Source organism: Anabrus simplex, chromosome 3, assembly GCF_040414725.1.
Source record: "Anabrus simplex isolate iqAnaSimp1 chromosome 3, ASM4041472v1, whole genome shotgun sequence".
NCBI lineage: Eukaryota > Metazoa > Arthropoda > Insecta > Orthoptera > Tettigoniidae > Anabrus > Anabrus simplex.
Genome location: NC_090267.1, coordinates 340,263,401 through 340,283,657, shown reverse-complemented (window position 1 = coordinate 340,283,657; position 20,257 = coordinate 340,263,401). Strand labels below are relative to the sequence as shown.

Genomic DNA, 20,257 nt, shown 5'->3' with positions numbered 1-20,257 from the left:
GCAATCCAACGGCTATCTACTTGGAGTTCTGGCTCCATTTGTGAAGCTTATTTCCAAAAGGTATCGACTCCAAAAAAATCGAAATTGAGATTATGATGGAAAACGTACGTTGGTAGCTCCATCGTGTGAAAGAAAAAGAAATAGCCAACACGACCTAAATCCATATCAAACAGGGCATTAAAAATCTCGTTTGACGCCAATAAGTACCAAATCCTGTGGCATGAATGTGCCAATACGTACCGTATCCATGCAGCCAATGAGAAGCCATTTCTGGATCACGTGAACAGCAGCAAAATGGCCGCGCTATGTTTATATGATGTGAAGTGACAGTTTTCTTACGAAGTTGGTTTTGTTACTGTGTGCTATTTGTATTTCAAAAGTATGGAATCAGATATCTCAGATGAGTACTGTGATACTCCTGAAGAAGTAAATAAAGCAAGGAAGAGGGTATTAGCTCCAGATAAATGGAAGAAGACGCGTGCTAAAGTGCAAAAATATGAGAGCAAAGCGAGTGTAAAACCAAAAATTGCTTGTTTCCACAATGTCGGTGAGTTTTGTAGAGCCCGTGATTTAACAGAACAAAAAATAGTAGCGTTTCATAGTGCCTTCTGGGAGAATACAGATGCTGTTTCTCAAAACAAAAATTGCTTCGTATATTGATGTTATCACCAGAAAGACACAGGCCTAATCAAAAGCCACCATGTACGCGTGTACGATTAAATATAAAGCTAGAAGTGATAGTGGTGTTGTCAGTGTGTGTAGGGATACATTTTTAAGCCTCCTGAATGTCAGTCGAAGGAAAATTGAGAATGCTGCTAAGGAGAAAAAAGAGAATTCCTTTAGTTCAGTACTTTGCATTATTTTCATTGTTTTGTTCAATTTTATTTAACATTATTTAAATAATCTATGCCCTGGCTGTAAATACCTTAAATGACAATGACAACATCACTTTTCCACATAGTTTCATCAAAAATTCTGATGACTGCAGTGAAATTTATGTCTTTCAGGTGAAGATATTTAGAGTTTCAATGCCAAAAAGTACGAAATCCATCATTTTCTTTGAATATTTCCTAAAGCGCAAAAGCTTCAACAGAAATAATTTGTATAACAATGTATTTATTCTATCTGAACATAATAAAAGTGTTCAAATGAATTTTCAGTTGAAATTTTACACTCTGAGCGTTTTTCCTCTCTCCTGTAAAATATTACTTTTTGGATTTGGTACCTTTTGAAATAACCTTCTCATTTAGCGTCATGTTACCAATATGCAAGCCGAATAATTAATGCTCAATTACTATGCCAGTTCATAACATAATGATTACTGAACCATACAACAGATGAATTTCTATCCCATTTAATAACTTAATAATTACTGGACCGTGAACATGTGATACGGTCCAGTATCCATCTTAATGAAGCATTGGTGGATATGAAAAACAGAACATGAAAAATATTCGAGGGCGAATCAAAAATAAGTTACACTTCCAAGTTATGGCCATTTATGAAACCATCAACACATAGGCAACACGGCTATGACTTTTCCACATAGTCCCCAACAGATTGTAAACATTTCTCAGAACGGTCAACCAACTTTTCGATTCCACGTGCGTAGAAAACACCTCGAGCGCTATGTAACCACCCGGAGACAACTGCTTTCGCCTCCTCATCGTTTTGGAATCATCGTCCACCGAGTTCCTTTTTCAGCTTACCGAACACATGATAATCGCGTGGCGCTAATTCTGGACTGTATGGAGGATGTTGTCATACCTCCCACTTGAATCGCTGCAGCAATTAGGACGTTTCGCGGGCCGTGTGAAATGTTGGGTTATCGTGTAACAATATCACACCGGCGCTCAATTTTCCCCGCTGCTTTTCTTTAATTGGCTTACGCAACCGGTTCAACGTTTGGCAGTACAGAGCCGAGTTGATTTTCGTGCCTTCCGGCATAAATTCAACGTGCACCACACCCTCCATGTCAAAGAACACTGTCGCCATTACCTTTCCTGCTGAAGGTTGGACCTTGGCCTTCTTTCTTGGTGGTGTACACCCATTTCGGGGGTTAAGTAGTGGACCCACATTTCATACCCTGTGATGATTCGCCACAGAAACTCGTTGCCCTCCACGAATACCGTTACGAAAATGCCAGTGACGATTGGAAACGTCGTCCCTTGCGAAAATCGGTGAGCAGCGTAGGACCGACCCATCTTTGACACAGTTTACGAAATCCAAGACGCTGGTGAACAACTGAGAACACACCGACATACGAAATGTTCAGGATGCTGGCAATTTCCTGCAGTGTTATGCGCCGATTCTCTCTAATGATCCCAACCACACGGTCAGCATTTGCAATGATACTGGCCTGCCTTCGCGATATTCGTCCGTGAGATCCATGCGTCAGGCGGTCAAATTGCTTACACCACTTTACAATACCTGGGCGAGAAATTGCACGCTCACCATATACAGCAGTGATTTCACGATGGATGTCCGTGTAATTGAGCCGTTTAGCCCATATAAATCTGATCGTTGCACGCACCTTCAATTTGGAGTGAACATCCAGTTGACGCGCTATTGAGCCTGGCCCGCTCTGCACACACAGCACGACGGGATATCACAATAACCTTGGCATCGGACGTGTCAGCAGTTAGGCCCCATTCACAATGCAAACGTAACCGTAAACTTAACGACGTAACGTAACCGTAAAATTAACGTAAAATTTGTGGTATTCACAATGGAGGAACGTAACATTAACGTAAAGAGTACACAGCAGCCAATCAAAACACTGCCATGTTATTTAGTACGGAAGTCAGGTTTTGGGCTATCTCGCAGTTTTATATTTCAATACCTCGATGGAATCAAACAACGTGGTAGCGGAATCCATATTACTTCAAACATCTATTGCTTTGCTCCTGGGAGCTGTGTAGGCTTACGGAACCTGAAAAGGCGATCTAAACAACGGTGCAGAAAATGGGTTATCTCAGGGCGATTTCGCTAATCTACTGTAAGAAATGACCCTCATCAGTTCGTTTTGGACATGCGGATGAAACCTGAACTATTCGCCTTTCTTACGATTTGCTTCCCCTTTTGTAATAAAAAGAAATGTAAGGTCTCCTTTACCGACATCTATGACCCTATCTATCACACCCCGATGAGATATTTGGATCTATTTGTTTGGATGATATCGTTTTCGTAAACTAGTAGTCCGTCATAATGTTAAGAAATATACAGGGACACTGTTTTATTTATGAAAGGGATTGTCTCTCGTCCGTTTGCCAGCGCTGCGAGCTTGTCTTCCGCCATTTATTGTCACATTTCATTACTACAGGATATTAATTTCCACCTATTATTTTTCGGTACAGCGTATTTGTAATTCTTTTCCCTTCTATCATACATAGCCTATACACAAAGATCATTTTGAAAGAGAAACACGTATTTCGTCGAAAGAAGTCATTATATCGTGCACAACACACAATGTTTACCTCTGCTCTGATTGGCTGGTTCTTAAAGTTAACGTAAAATTAACCGCAAGAGCTTGGAGTTTGCAATCCCTTAATTTTACGGATTCGCAGTTAAGTTTACGTCGGCGCATTGTGAATGGATCCATTAGATAAGATGGCCGCTAACTTCTAAGTTAACGTTAATTTTAAGTTTACGTTACGTTACGTTTGCATTGTGAATGGGGCTTTACTGTAGCTTGCTCCGCATTGGCCACGGTCACGACACACAACGTGCTCTCGCGGCGAGCTAGTGTAACTTATGTTTTGATTCGCCCTATATATACGTAAGGTTCATGTTTAAGATTCTTAATGCTCATCGTCATTATTGTTTAGGGGTCGATGACCTACATGTTAGGCCCCTTTAAACAACAAGCAAGCATCATTTATGTTACTTGACAATAACGTATGTTCAATCATATACATACATATCGGTCACCCTGGATATATATATATAAATTATATGTTTTGCACACTTAAAACTTTAGTCCCATGCTTCATTTCTACGTATACCAGACTTAACTACAGTTGGCATTTGACAGGTAAGGTTGGAGGGAGGAGCATTGCACGTGCCATTTCACGATGTTGCCACATTCCAGCATTCCTTTCTACCCCTCGCTTCCGGCTCACTTGTTCCCTCCTTCATTCTGACCGCTGTGACATGAACCGGTCTTTCTTCACATTCTCGTTTTCCACTGTAATGGGAGTGATCGCAAATGGGACAAATTTTGCTGTGACTGTGACTAACTTGGTCTCATGTTGCGTTATTTTTAACAGGGACCGGCCTGATAAGCTCAGACAGTAGAGCGCTGGCCTTCTGATCCGAACTTAGCAGGTTCGATTCTGGCTCAGTCCAGTTTTATTTGAAAGTGCTACAGAACGTAAAATCAATAACATTATTATTCTTTGACAGGGGTGGTACCTATAGCCTGACAAATCCTTTAACATGCTCTTTGTCCTATACTTTGTCTCTATACACCTTATTGGCATAAATACAGGACGTAAAACAAATAAGAAAAAGGGAGTTCAAGGGGAAAAGGGTCATAAATCATGTGTAATCTTTCCCACACCACCCAGCGGTAGAGTACCTGGCGCGTTTCATCGTACTCGAAATATAAATTAAAATACAATGATTGTACGTACGTACGTAACTAGTATTTAAAGTACAATCAGAAACTTACTATCGGCCACAAAACAGAAATAGAATGTCACTCACACTGAACTGCTTGCGACAATATCTAACTCACAAGTGAAGTGAGAGGTGACTCCCTCCGTGGTATAGTGGTTAGCGTGATTAGCTGCCACCCCCGGAGGTCCGGGTTCGATTCCCGGCTCTGCCACGAAATTTGAAAAGTGGTACGAGGGCTGGAACGGGGTCCACTCAGCCTCGGGAGGTCAACTGAGTACAGGTGGGTTCGATTCCCACCTCAGCCATCCTGGAAGTGGTTTTCCGTGGTTTCCCACTTCTCCTCCAGGCAAATGCCGGGATGGTACCTAACTTCCCTCTTCCCTCTTCCTTGCCTGTCCCATCCAATCGCCCCATCCCTCCACAAGGCCCCTGTTCCGCATAGCAGGTGAGGCCGCCTGGGCGAGGTACTGGTCATTCTCCCCAGTTGTCTCCCCCGACCCAAAGTCTGAAACTCCAGGACACTGCCCTTGCGGCGGTAGAGGTGGGATCCCTCGCTGAGTCCGAGGGAAAAACCGACCCTGGAGGGTAAACAGATTAAGAAGAAGAAGAAGAAGAAGAAGTGAGAGGTTTGGCAACTCCCAGCAAGACGAGCTGCCCAGAAGTTTTATATCCATGGCAACCGCAGTCGCCCCACCCTCGCTTCCATTGCAACCATACCGCCACTCCTTTTATCCCGCCCCGGCATGCAGTAAACGGACCTCCCTCTAAAAATGTCAAACACCAACCAACTTTCGTTATTACAGATATAGGTACTCAAAGGTTAAGTCCAGTCGGGTCGGTCGGTCGGTCGGTCGGTCGGTCGGTCGGTCGGTCGGTTGGTTGGTTGGTTGGTTGGTTGGTTGGTTGGTTGGTTTTGACATCACGGGAAAATGGTTGAACAGAATTTCTTGAAACTCGACCTTCAGTGATTGCCGGGGTTGGCGTAGGCTATATACACTGAATGACAGAGCAAATGCAACACCAAGAAGGAGTGGTTCGAAAGGGATGAAAGTTGGAGAAAAAACAGAGACGGCACGGACGAATAATTGATGTTTATTTCAAACCGATATGCAGGTTACACAATGCGCACGGCATCGACTCAGTAGGATGTAGGACCACCGCGAGCGGCGATGCACGCAGAAACACGTCGAGGTACAGAGTCAATAAGAGTGCGGATGGTGTCCTGAGGGATGGTTCTCCATTCTCTGTCAACCATTTGCCACAGTTGGTCGTCCGTACGAGGCTGGGGCAGAGTTTGCAAACGGCGTCCAATGAGATCCCACACATGTTCGATTGGTGAGAGATCCGGAGAGTACGCTGGCCACGGAAGCATCTGTACACCTCGTAGAGCCTGTTGGGAGATGCGAGCAGTGTGTGGGCGGGCATTACCCTGCTGAAACAGAGCATTGGGCAGCCCCTGAAGGTACGGGAGTGCCACCGGCCGCAGCACATGCTGCACGTAGCGGTGGGCATTTAACGTGCCTTGAATACGCACTAGAGGTGACGTGGAATCATACGCAATAGCGCCCCAAACCATGATGCCGCGTTGTCTAGCGGTAGGGCGCTCCACAGTTACTGCCGGATTTGACCTTTCTCCACGCCGACGCCACACTCGTCTGCGGTGACTATCACTGACAGAACAGAAGCGTGACTCATCGGAGAACACGACGTTCTGCCATTCCCTCATCCAAGTCGCTCTAGCCCGGCACCATGCCAGGCGTGCACGTCTATGCTGTGGAGTCAATGGTAGTCTTCTGAGCGGACGCCGGGAGTGCAGGCCTCCTTCAACCAATCGACGGGAAATTGTTCTGGTCGATATTGGAACAGCCAGGGTGTCTTGCACATGCTGAAGAATGGCGGTTGACGTGGCGTGCGGGGCTGCCACCGCTTGGCGGCGGATGCGCCGATCCTCGCGTGCTGACGTCACTCGGGCTGCGCCTGGACCCCTCGCACGTGCCACATGTCCCTGCGCCAACCATCTTCGCCACAGGCGCTGCACCCTGGACACATCCCTATGGGTATCGGCTGCGATTTGACGAAGCGACCAACCTGCCCTTCTCAGCCCGATCACCATACCCCTCGTAAAGTCGTCTGTCTGCTGGAAATGCCTCCGTTGACGGCGGCCTGGCATTCTTAGCTATACACGTGTCCTGTGGCACACGACAACACGTTCTACAATGACTGTCGGCTGAGAAATCACGGTACGAAGTGGGCCATTCGCCAACGCCGTGTCCCATTTATCGTTCGCTACGTGCGCAGCACAGCGGCGCATTTCACATCATGAGCATACCTCAGTGACGTCAGTCTACCCTGCAATTGGCATAAAGTTCTGACCACTCCTTCTTGGTGTTGCATTTGCTCTGTCAGTCAGTGTATTATTTGATCAGTATACAGTGATGTAACAACATTAAGCGAGGATAAACGGAAATTTTAAATTTTTCCGTTTAGACCAATTGTATCGAAAAACTGTGCACAGTAAAAGTAGTGTAAAATATTATTTCCTGTATTTTATGCACTAAGCGTTTTACCATAAGATGAATAATAACGTATATATTTGTAACTACTATATTTTCACAAACTTCCAAATATCTCCGGAATTTATTTTTATTTATTTATTCCATCTGGTCCAAATTTGGTTTGCCTAAGGACAAAGATAATTCTATATTTTTCTCTTTTTAAATACTTAGTTATCAATGGATACTCTAGCCTATATGCCATGACCTAATCTGTACAAATGACTTTGAAGAATAGCTACTGAATACTTAATTATATTAGTTACAATATTTTCTTGAACACTGTTTTCCAATTTGTAATACGCGCGCCATTTAGCGAAAAATTTAGAAATTATTTCCCTCGATCCAAAAAGCAGACCACTCTGCCTAAAATGGTGTGCATAATCTATATATATAAAATAGCTTGTCCTGACTGACTGACTGACTGACTGACTGACTGACTGATTCATCATCGCCGAGCCAAAACTACTGGACATAAAGAAATGAAATTTTGGGGATATATTCATATTAAGATGTAGGTGCTCGCTAAGAGAGGATTTTCGGATATTCCATCGCTAAGGGGGCAAAAAGGGGGGTGAAATTTTAAAATGAGTGTATCTATATCTCAAAACTTTAAAAGTTTACAGATGTAAAAATTGGTATTTAGAATCTTCTTTAAAAATAAGGAAACACGTATTTTTTTGTTTTCAGAAAATCCCAATAGGAGGGGTGAAAAAAGGTGAAAATGGGGGAAAATGGGTTGAATGCCTTTAATCAGGATACCGGTACTTATATCTCAGAAACTGAAGATATTACAGACCTGCAAATTGGTACTTTTGATCTCTTTTAAAAATAAAGAAACACGTATTTTTTTGTTTTTGGAAAATCCAATTAACGGGAGGGTGAAAAGGGTGTGAATTTTTAAAATGAGTGAATCTATATCTCCAAACTTTTAAAGTTTGCAGATGTAAAAATCGGTATTTAGAATCTTCATTAAAAATAAAGAAACATGTATTTTTTTGTTTTCGGAAAATCGCAATAGGAGGAGTGAAAAGGGGTGAAAAAGGGGTTGAATGCCTTTAATGAGGCTACTTATATCTCAGAAACTGAAGATATTACAGACCTGAAAATTGGTGTTTGGGATCTCCTTTAAAAATAAAGAAACACGTATTTTTTTGTTTCTGGAAAACCCAATTAAGGGGGGACGAAAAGGGGGTAATATTTTAAAATGAGTGTATCTATATCTCAAAACTTTTAAAGGTTATAGATGTAAAAATTGGTATTTAGAATCTCCTTTAAAAATAAAGAAACACGTATTGCTTTGTTTTCGGAAAATCCTAATAGGAAGGGTGGAAAAGGGTGAATAATGGGTTGAATGCCTTTCATGAGGCTACTTATATTTCAGAACCTGAAGATATTACAGACCTGAAAATTGGTATTTTGGATCTACTTTAAAAGTAAAGAAACACGTATATTTTTTCGTTTTTGGAAAATCCAAATATTGGGGGTGAAAAGGGGGGTGAATTTTTTAAAATGAGTGTGTCTACATCTTAAAACTTTAAAATTTACAGATGTAAAAATTGGTAGTTAGAATCTCCTCTAAAAATAAAGGAACACGTATTTTTTTGTTTCCTGTAAATCCTAATAGGAGGGGTGTAAAAGGGTGAAAAATGGGTTGAATGCCTTTAATGAGGATACACATATCTCAGAAACGAAAGTTATTACAGAACTGATAATTCGCATATAGGATCTCCTTTAAAAATAAAGAAACATGTATTTTTTAGTTTTTGGAAAAGCCAATTAATGGCGGTTAAACAGGAGTGATAAACTGGGGTGAATTTTTTGAAAGACTATATCTACAGAATATCTTGGAAACGTAAAATGTTACAGACGTAAAAAGTGGGTGTAAATCTCCTGTAAATGTAAAGAAATATAGGTGATTTGTTTTTGGAAACTCCACTTAAGGGGAACTCAAAAGGGGTGAAATTTTAAAATGAGAATTTTTACATTATATCTAAAAAACTTAATATGTTACAGAAGTGAAAAATGGTACTTTTTATCTCTATTAAACATAAAGAAAAGTGTATTTTTAGTTTTCGGAAATACCACTTGGGTGGAGGGGGGGGGTAAAAGTGACTGAAAATGGTGATGAATTCTTTTAATTGGGGTACTGATATCTCAAAAATGAAGATGTTACAGACGTGAAATTTGATATTTGCAATCTGCTTTAAAAGTAAAGAAACAGTATTCTCGGAAAATCCAATGAAGGGGGGGGGGTGAAAGAATTGAAAAATTAATTGTATGAGAATACATACATCTAATAAAAACTAAAGTTGTTACAGGCGGGAAAATTCGTATTTGGATCTCCTTTAAAAACAAAGAAAAACGCGTTTTGGTGGAGAAACCATCTTGGAGGGCGGGAGTGTAAAGGAGTTGAATTCCTTTCATGAGGACACATAAATCAAAAACTGAAGAAGTGAGAGTCGTGATAATTGGTATTTAGAAGATCCTTTTCTATTAAAGAAACAAGTATTTTTTGCGGGAAAATTCACTTAGGGGGGGGGATTATTGTGAAATGAAGTGGAAAAAAAGGAAATTATTTTTATGGGGATACTTATATCTCAAAACTGAAGGTAATAGACGTGAACATTGGTGTTTGGAATCTCCCTTAAACATAAAGAAACAAGCATTCTTTTAATTTTTTTTGGGAGGGGGGTGGCGGTAAATAAACTTAACGGCGGTGGGGTGTAGAAGGAGGTGAGACCAATTGATTTTACTGTTATTAATGTACTTATAAGGATCCTCCGTTGCTCAGGCGGCAGCGCGCTGGCCTCTCACAGCTGGCTTGCGTGGTTCAAATCGCGGCCACTCCATGTGGCATTCGTGCTGGACAACACGGAGGCGGGACAGGTTTTTCTCCGGATACTCCGGTTTTCCCTGTCATCAGCTATTCCAGCAACACATAATAATAATAATAATAATAATAATATTCCGGACCGTCGTCAAATGTGCGGACCGCGCTGGAAACGGCTCCTGGACGGGTAATGACTAAGAATGCAGTCCGGCCGCGGGTTCAGTGCCGCCAGGGCACCCAATATGACAGCACGCCGGATCTCCTGAAGGATTTTATCCATATTAAAAATATTATAGGAAAAGATGGCAAAGATTTACGGACCCAACTGACCGGGAGGAATACCTGAGCCTAGCCCGGGAAGTACGAAATCGATTGCTGGAAAGGAAGATTTAAAAATGGGAGGAAACGTGCCGTAAAATAATAGAAAACCAGTCAGATCGGGAATTTTGGTGGATTCTCGCAGAAAACGAGTCAGATCGCGAATTTCGGCGGATTATATATCTAAAACAATAAGCATTCAATTATAAATTTCAGTATAATACCGTAGCGAAGCACGGGTATCTTGCTAGTAAAACATATAAAAATTCAATTTTCGATCTTTTTTGTCTCATACCTTACGAGCTACAATAATGTGAATGAAATAAAATGAAATGGCGTATGGCTTTTAGTGCCGGGAGTGTCCGAGGACAAGTTCGGCTCGCCAGGTGCAGGTCTTTTGATTTGACTCCCGTAGGCGACCTGCGTGTCGTGATGAGGATGATATGATGATGAAGACGACACATATACCCAGCACCCGTGCCAGCGAAATTAACCAATTAACCTTAAAATTCCGGGAATCGAACCCGGGACCCCTGTGACCAAAGGTCAGCACGCTAACCATTTAGCCATGGAGCCGGACTAAATAATGGAAATTTGTTGATTTAGATTTTTGTGCTAAGCTCACCAGCAGTGTGCTTCACTGAATTGTCAGTACTACATTATTGAGGTATTTAGCATCAATGCTGCAACTGTGCAAAAATCAACCCGTTAATGACAGGTTCAACAGCTGGTATTCGATATAGTTATTATCTTTTTTTTTTTTTTTTTTTTTTTTGCAAGTTGCTTTACGTCGCACCGACACAGATAGGTCTTATGACGACGATGGGACAGGAGAGGGCTAGGAGTGGGAAGCAAGCGGCCGTGGCCTTAATTAATGTACAGCCCCAGCATTTGCCTGGTGTGAAAATGGGAAACCACGGAAAACCATTTTCAGGGCTGCCGACAGTGGGGTTCGAACCTACTACCTCCCGAATACTAGATACTGGCCGCACTTAAGTGACTGCGGCTATCGAGCTCGGTAGTTATTATCAAAGATTATGGGTACCGAGTTTTGCACTAACACTTTTTCCTGTATTAGAGGTCATTTAAACCTCCTGAATTTTTGGAGTGTTTGTGTGTGTCTTTATCCCAAGATTTCCACTTCCCGGCAAAGTGACATCTTGGCAAAGCTGTAGCAATGAGAGCACTAGTACCTCCTTCCCCCTACCTCAGGGTAGCGCAGGAGATTGATGTTAGTCTGTCTTCTGCCTTGCACGTCGCTTCCAGTGCTGATTCAGACGTTGCATTGTGTCGACAGGCGCCGAGACACTCCTGGCTTCCTGCGAGAGGACAAACTTTGCAGCGTCACCAAGATTTCAAGGATAAAGAACATTCAGTTAACGAAACAACAGAGCACTTCTATACTCCGCACGGCCTTACTTCTAAATTGAAGTTTCGCAAAACAAATGAGCATCGCCTTCCCTCTGTTGCCAGCGCGCTACGCCTGCGAGAACAGCTGATGCAATATGACCGCGGTAAACAGCTCTTTTAAATTGTAATACAGTACTCAGAAAAACGAATGAATATGGATTGAAAACAAATTCACAAGAACTACACTTTCTAACAATATCTGGCACTATACCGGTAAGAGAATATATTATTAACAATAAAAGAGAATGAGGAAATAACACATCATTAACGGCTAATGGCTGGCACAGAAAGGAGGTTATGGCCTACAAAGGGAACACTACTGATCTCAGAGTCACTGGAACCCTCCAACAATATGAAAAACACACTAAATATTGAAGGAAAATGCAAAAGATCGCGAACCGTACCGAATACCAAACACGCTGAGCGAGATAGGTTAACCACGTGGCGAATGTAAATATTAGAGTTGGCAACTAAGTTTCGAGATCGTGCTCTGCCGATATAAATCGATATGAATGGCAGCTTGGGATTGGTTGGATGTCTATGCTTCAGCGCATAACCACCAGACAGAGCCAAAATCTGCTAAAACGTCAATTTAGAAGTAGAGCCGTACGGAGTATAATCATAAACCACTAATTTCGACACGAAGTACACTATAACCACTGTTAATAAATATAAAGGCGGCTGGCATAATTTCTGATTTTGTATTTTAAAAAAGAGGAAAACAAAAGATTGAAATAAATAATATCGTTTGAAACTGGCATATTTCGCATGAAAGCTTGTTTTTCCTTCTTCTTTCACAACCTAATGAGGTGGCGGGTGCGATTCACTTCATACCTGTGGATTTGGTCCTGTTTTACGACAGGATCCCCTTCCCGACGCCAACCCAATGTGGAGAGATATATTCGCTATTGTGTGTTTCTGCGAGATTGGTAGTGTTGTGTGCATATGAAAGCATATGAACAGGAGTGTGTTAGGACAAACATAAACATTCAGTCCAGTCTCCACGTCAAATTAACTAGACGAAGTTAAACTTCCTGACCCAGTAGGGAATCGAATCCAGGACATTATGAACCGAAAGTCTTTGCGTTCACCATTCATCCAAGGAGCTGAAAATAAGGCGCATAAAAGCATTGCATGGTTTTAAAGAGGTTTGTTAAACCTTACAGTACATTTTTTTACATCTCACCTTTTGTTTTTAAAGAAAAGCCTGTTAATTTTTACTGGATATTTTGTCCTCATCCTTTCCTGCCATAAGTCAATTCTACCAGACGTCAAATGTGATTTACCGGGCGAGTTGGCCGTGCGCGTAGAGGCACGCGGCTGTGAGCTTGCATCCGGGAGATAGTAGGTTCGAATCCCACTATCGGCAGCCCTGAAGATGGTTTTCCGTGGTTTCCCATTTTCACACCAGGCAAATGCTGGGGCTGTACCTTAACTAAGGCCACGGCCGCTTCCTTCCCACTCCTAGCCCTTTCCTGTCCCATCGTCGCCGTAAGACCTATCTGTGTCGGTGCGACGTAAAACAACTAGCAAGCAAATGTGATTCGCCAATAATTGAAATGTCTTTAGCTTATTCGAGTTATTTGTGGGGTCTCTCCAGTCACTTCAGCTCATTTTGGGTTTAGAGAGCAAGTAACTTTGCAATGCGGCATGGCTGTTGAATCCGCGGACATAGTAGAGTTACCGAACTGTCCCAATGGTGGGTGGGGCATCCTGAATTTTCTCATTCCAAGCGGGACAGCTTATACGCTGGGACGTCAAATTATCCTAAGGACTTATATGAACGAATAGTATCCATCGAAATTTATGATTCTGTCTTAAGTGGAAGATAAAAATTGTCTTAAAGTTAATCATTGTAGCAATGTAATTTGACTCGATTAGACGAGGCTTAATACATATGATAATCATAAGATAAATATACATATGTACATACGAAGACCATTTCGCTGGAGGCACGACTTCCTTCTCTGGCATTGCACTTGATCGTGTCGTCTTTTGTTACCTGTCTTTTGGGGTCCAAGGCTACCACCAACGAATGTACATAGTAGAGTACTATATCTGTGAATTCTGAATATATGTGTCCATCATAAGCATCGCGGACAGTTCAAAGCGAAAAATGGAGGACAAAATATATGTTTAAGCGCAGTGACGTAGTGAATTCCAATAGAAAATCCTAATGTGCACTGCAATGTACGTATGGATATATTTCTGTTTTAATAATTATTCTTATTTAGCCTCATCTAATTTGAATATTGATTTGCCCTCAAACAATTATTATTTTACAAATAAGACTGAAAATATCATGAAATTTGATGGATACGATTCGTTTATGTAACCTCCTAAAGACTTACAACACGAACGAAAGATATTTTTAGTGAGTGAATGAAATGGCGTATGGCTTTTAGTGCCGGGAGTGTCCGAGGACAAGTTCGGCTCGCCAGATGCAGGTCTTTTGATTTGACTCCCGTAGGCGACCTGCGCGTCGTGATAAGGATGAAATGATGATGAAGACTACACATACACCCAGCCCCCGTGCCAGCGAAATTAACCAATTAAGGTTAAAATTCGCGACCCTGCCGGGAATCGAACCCGGGTCCCCTGTGGCCAAAGGCCAGCACGCTAACCATTTAGCCATGGAGCCGGACTTTAGTGAGTGTTAGCGGTGTTTGTAAATGTGTATCCATAATGTGTGTCGTGAAAAAATATCTGTGGTTTGAAGGTATCAATGGTTAAATTATGCTTATATGATAAATCTCGTGATTCGATTAACTTATTATCTTTTCCGATTCGCTTAGTGTATATAGACTATGTTATTTACCGTACTCTTTCGATTTATCGCCGATTATTCTAAGAACGTTGGCAGCAGTGAAATCGCTGCTATCAATCCTCAGCGAATGAACATTAAGAATTGGTTGTTTCACGTGAAGTTTTATTTGAATTCTCCTTCTTTAAAGGAGAAGTTACAGAATTTTTCAGAGAAAGAGGTAAGTTGTTATTAAGATGATTATGATGATGATTGTTGTTTAAATTGGACTAACATCTAGGTCATTTGTCCTTATTAAGATCAACGATTGAGATACCGTATTACTATTCATATGATTTCATCTTCTCAGAATTACTTCCTGCACAGCATCAGTCGTCGATAGTAATGTGAAGGTGTGTATGGATAGTTTGGGGGGGAGTGAAATATCACTTGGTTGAAGCGTTTGAAACAAACTCAAAATAAATTCTTCAATATTTGATTTCATGAATTCAGTATTGTACATGGCTTAGAAAATGACGGTAAGGAACATTCAAACAGTGACACACACACACACACACAAAAAGAAAAGTAGTCAATAGGGAATGAAATTGGTATAACACATGCAAAGCAATTAGATAGCTTTTGCGTATGATCCGAAACGGAAAGAATTTCACTAACAACGAGCAAGTGCTGCGCGGTTCGGGTAACGGAGCTGTGAGCTTTCATTCGGGAGATAGTGGGTTCGAACCCCACTGTCATCAATCCTGAAGATGGTTTTCCGTGGTTTTCCATTTTCACACCAAGCAAATGCTGGAGCTGTACCTTAATTAAGGGCGCGGTCACTTCCTTTCCACTCCTAGCCTTTACTAACCCATCGTAGCCATAAGACCTATCTGTGTCGGTGCGACGTAGAACAGATTGTAAAAAGAAAAGAAACTTCAGTAACAGCCGTAGAATTACGAATAGCTTTGATTTGTCATACAGAGAAGCATAATTTATCATATACAAGGACGGATTGTGACTCTAAAATTGATTTAAAGGTTTACTGTGATGGGAGTGGTGGTGATTATTGCTTTAAGAGGAAGTACAACTAGGCAAGAATCCTCTATATAACATTAAACAGAGAGGAAAGTCGAAAGGATCCGACACTTCGAAAAATGAAAGTATCGGCCAAAGAAAGACAATGGATACGAAGGGCGTGAAAATGAAAGACTCCCTTTGTCTCGAATGCTCTAATACCTTCGGGGTCGGAAAAGAACAAGAGTTGACCAAGAGACGTCGGATAGGATAGATGAAAGTGAGAAGCCTGACACAAGTAAGTTGAATTAATGCCAGGACTCAGCTGAGGGCCCCGTGGTTGCCAACCCACGCTCCCAAGTAAAGAGCCGCTGGGGCCCTTTTAGTCACCACTTACGACGGGCAGGGGATACCGTGGGTGTTATTCTATCACGCCCATCCACAAGGGGATCACTGTCATGGAATGAAGGCTGCTTGTTTACAAAGTAATGGCCCCTGAATCAGTCTCAGATATCACCAGAAATTACTTTACATTTCTGTAGCTACTGATGCAAGTAACAGATGAAACAAAACGCTGTGGCGTCTGTGTGTAAAATATTCCACAGCTGAAAAGGTCATTTAGTGTAAGGTTCTTGATTTATATGAGAATCAGGAACAGATTTCAGACTCATCTAAAGTAGGTTTCAAGAGCATTCCCTGAACCTAAAAATGTCACAGGCAGACTACGGCAATATTAAGTGACATTTCACCAACTTTATAGGAGAGCAGAATGAAGCTGCTGAGGCGCATGCGACAAAAACCTAAAAAAATCGTCGTGTTTGCATTTGCGATAGTTTACTTCTGACGCCCAGAATTGTTCCCACGTAGGTTCAGTAGAGCTCCAAATAGCCCGAAGATCCAGCTAAAAGTCCCTGACCTTGCTGGAAATCGAACCCGGGATCCATTGGTAAGAAGAAGGCTCGCTACCCCTACCTTTAAGGCAGGTCAAATCGACAGTTCAAACCATGGCAAACTACCGTAGGAACCAACACGGTAAGAAGTATGGCGGACGACATAAGGTTGAACTGTTGTGTCATCACTTACCATTGTTTATCGCTGAGTTCTCCTTATACACACGATAGTATCACATAGCTTATCTTCATTCCTGCGAAACATACACATACAGTAGTGTACCGATAAGAAGATACGACCAAAACAAGTCACATACACCGGGCGAGCTCGCCGTGCGGTTGGGGGGGGGGGGGCAGCTGTGTGCTTGCATCCGGGAAATAGTGGGTTCGAACTCCACTGTCGGCAGCACTGAAGATAGCTTTCCGTGGCTTCCCAAATGCTGGGGCTGTACCTTAATTATGGCCACTGACACTTCCTTCAAACTCCTAGACCTTTCCTATCCCATCGTCACCATAAGATCTATCTGTGTCGGTGTGACGTAAAACAAATTGTTAAAAAATGTCGCATAGACAACGACCTAAAAAAATCGTCGTGTTTGCATTTGCGATAGTTTACCTCTGACGCCCAGAATTGTTCCCACGTAGGTTCAGTAGACCTCGAAATAGCCCAAAGATCGAGCTAAAAGTCCCTGACCTTGCTGGGAATCGAACCCGGGGTCCATTGGTAAGAAGAAGGCTCGCTCCCCCTAGACCACTTGGCCGGCTATAGGTCTCTCTATCTGTGGTTATTTCGGTTAAGTGCATGCATGCTCTGTAGTTTAAAATATAGAAATCAATAATAATAAATATTACCAAACATTTTCTTAAAAGATGACAGTACGCCCATGTTTCCTTCTTTCCACAAGTCCCTCAATTACACCCTGTTATTTCATTGCAGTCAAACACTGCCTTCATAGATTTTAGGCGTATAAAAGGTAGCAAAGTATAACTACAAATGACAAAGAACACGTTATTTTCAACATATATCTGCCATTCAAGAGGTTTCTATTACCCTAAGTAACGTGAGTAGCTCCTCCATCGATCACCCACCAATGAATAGCTCCATTGTGTTGGCACACGGTTCCTTTATGATCACAGTGAATAACTTGCCAGCTAAGCTTAATTAACCGTGTTCTCATTAACAGTGAACTTGAAGGACGACCCTTCAGCTGCAAGACAACAATAACATCAGTCCCCATTGTAGGAGAGGAGGCTGGGATATTGGGTTCCTTGATACTGTATATTGTCCGCACCTAGCACAGCCAAAGTCCCTGTATTCTTTCAATGGCACAACCATGGGATCTGCAGTGAATAAAACAATTGCACACACTAGCATTCTTTGATTATTCCTCAAGTAAACAGAGAAAATAATTTTGAAAATTCTCGTAATAACAGTGATAACTAAATTTTAAGGCAGTCTCTGTAATAACTACTTGCTGTCACATAGCAACAGAAGGCAGACTATTTCACTTTCTTTATGTCAAAAAAGTATTTGCACACTCACTGAGATAAGCACAAAGGATTCATTAAGTTAACACATGCTTAATAATAATGCTATTGGTTTTCGGTCCCACTAACTACTTTTGACGGTTTTAGGAGACGCCGAAGTGCCGGAATTTTGTCCCGAAGGAATTCTTTTACGTGCCAGTAAATCTAACGACACGAGGCTGACGTATTTTAACACCTTCAAATACCGCCGTACTGAGCTAGGATCGAACCTGTCAAGTTTGGGCCAGAGGCCAGCTTCTCAACCGTTTGAGCCACTCAGTCCAGCTTAACATATGCTTCCCATTAGTGCATAAAGTTTTTTTTTTTTTTTTTTTTTTTTTTTTTTTCTACAAATGAGATTCAACTATGAACGCTAAGAATTGAGAATAATGTATTCTTGTTTGCTGTTAGCTACAGCCTTTCTGAAGTGAAAGAAAGTAATGTAGGCTTAAAGCCATGCATATAGGTCGTACTTTTCATCTTTTTAAGACGTCCGATTTTTCGGACGCTATGCACTAATGGGTTCGATCCCTGGCTGTGCCACGAAATTTAAACAGTGGTACTTGGGCTGGAACGGAGTCCACTCAGCCTCAAGAGGTCAACCGAGTAGAAGGAGTTCGATTCCCACCTCAGCCATCCTCGAAGTGGTTTTTCGTAGTTTCCCACTTCTCCTCCAGGCAAATGCTGGGATGATAACTAACTTAAGGCCACGGCCACTTCCTTCCCTCTTACTTTTCTATCCCTTCCAATCTTCCCATCCCCCCATAAGTCCCCTGTTCAGTACGGCAAGTGAGACCGCCTGGGCGAGATACTGGTCCTTCTGCCCAGTTGTATTTCCCCGACCCAAAGTCTCACGCTCCAAGACACTGCCCTTGAGGCGGTAGAGGTGGGATCGCTCGCTCAGTCCGATAAAGAAACCAATCCTGAGGGGTAAACGGATTAAGAAAGAAAGAAAGAAAGAAAGAAAGAACTACAACTGACAACATTCTAATTCATTTACGTAGAGCACACGACTCCATTACTTGGAATTAATTATGATGATGATGATGATGATAATAATAATAAATAACAAAATAATAATAATAATAATAATAATAATAATAATAATAATAATAATAATAATAATACATCGAGTGTGTGGGCTGCACGGTTAGGGTCGCGTATCTGTGATTTTACATTCGGGATATGGTGCTTTCGAATCCTACCATCGGTAGTCCTGAGGTTGTCTTTCGGTGGTTTCCGGTTTTCACACCAGGCGAAGGATGTACCTTAATTAAGGACACGGCCGCTACTTTTCCAATCCTAGTTCTTTCACATCCTCGCGTCACCGAAATGCTTCGGTGTGTTAGTGAATCGTTAAACCACTAGCAAATAAGTAATAATAAGAAAAAGAATATTCCGCCTGGAGTTATTTCTATGACGTATTTTGTATTTGTCTCCTAGGACAGGCCAGTGCAAAATGTAACTTTCGTTGTAGTCTCAATCTTAGCTACGGCTGTGAAAGTACGCTAGCTGTTAAGCTACGAGTGAGACCGAGTTTTGATATTCGGAACACGACTAGTGCGTCCCAATGTTTCGAGAGGTATTGCTTATGGGGTCAGTCGTGCTGTAATAGCACGTTCTGGTCCAGCGAGGAAAGCAAAGGCAAACTACCACTCTCCTATCACACTTAGTACTTCTCATTATAGTGCCACCGTTGGTTTCCCTATCGCCACCCTATCTGAGGATCCAACCAGCCTCCGGGCTAATGAATTACCAGCCAAAATAATAATGTCTCCATTTTTAACGCTGCATAAATTACATTCTAGAATATTATGAAGTGCAGGAAATTGAAAGAAAATGACATGAAGACCAGATTGGTGCTAAACTAGGTCCATCTAAATTAGATCTTACGGTCCCGTGCTGTGACCTGTTGGATTTCTCCTTCATTACAATCAGATGAGATTTTCTTACAGGGAGGAAGACTTGCTGTATTATGTTGCAGAGAGAGCTCCAGCGAACTTGAAGTCATGACATTAGCGGTCCCTGCAGGCATGGGCGCCCGCAAGGGGGGGGCAAGGGGGGGCACTTGCCCCCCCCTGGAATTCTAAAGATGTTGATGTTCAATTGTTTAATATCATACTAGATTATTTCATAAACTGAAATTACTGACAGTCAGCTAGCATATGTTATAACTGGAAGTTTCTGTAAACAATTTAATGTTGCTGACGTTATATTGGTTTTTATATTCAAGAAAATTGTTAATGTGCCCCCCCCCCTGGAAAAGATCCTGCGGGCGCCCATGCCTGCAGGGTAGAGATGTCCAACATCGTTCCAAACAAACTCCTATTGGATTCACTGAAAGCGT

The 20,257-nt window shown here is 42.0% G+C and overlaps 1 protein-coding gene across 1 annotated transcript in view; it reads right to left on the bottom strand.

Annotated features, from left to right (window-relative positions):
* LOC136867307 (cadherin-87A) overlaps nucleotides 1-16,593 on the bottom strand; it is a 258,249-nt gene extending 241,656 nt beyond the window's left edge. The window contains exon 1 of the mRNA XM_067144464.2: nucleotides 16,577-16,593. The gene's annotated coding sequence lies outside the window, so the exon portion shown is untranslated. The remainder of the gene's footprint in view (nucleotides 1-16,576) is intronic.
* Between the last annotated feature and the right edge of the window lie 3,664 nt (nucleotides 16,594-20,257).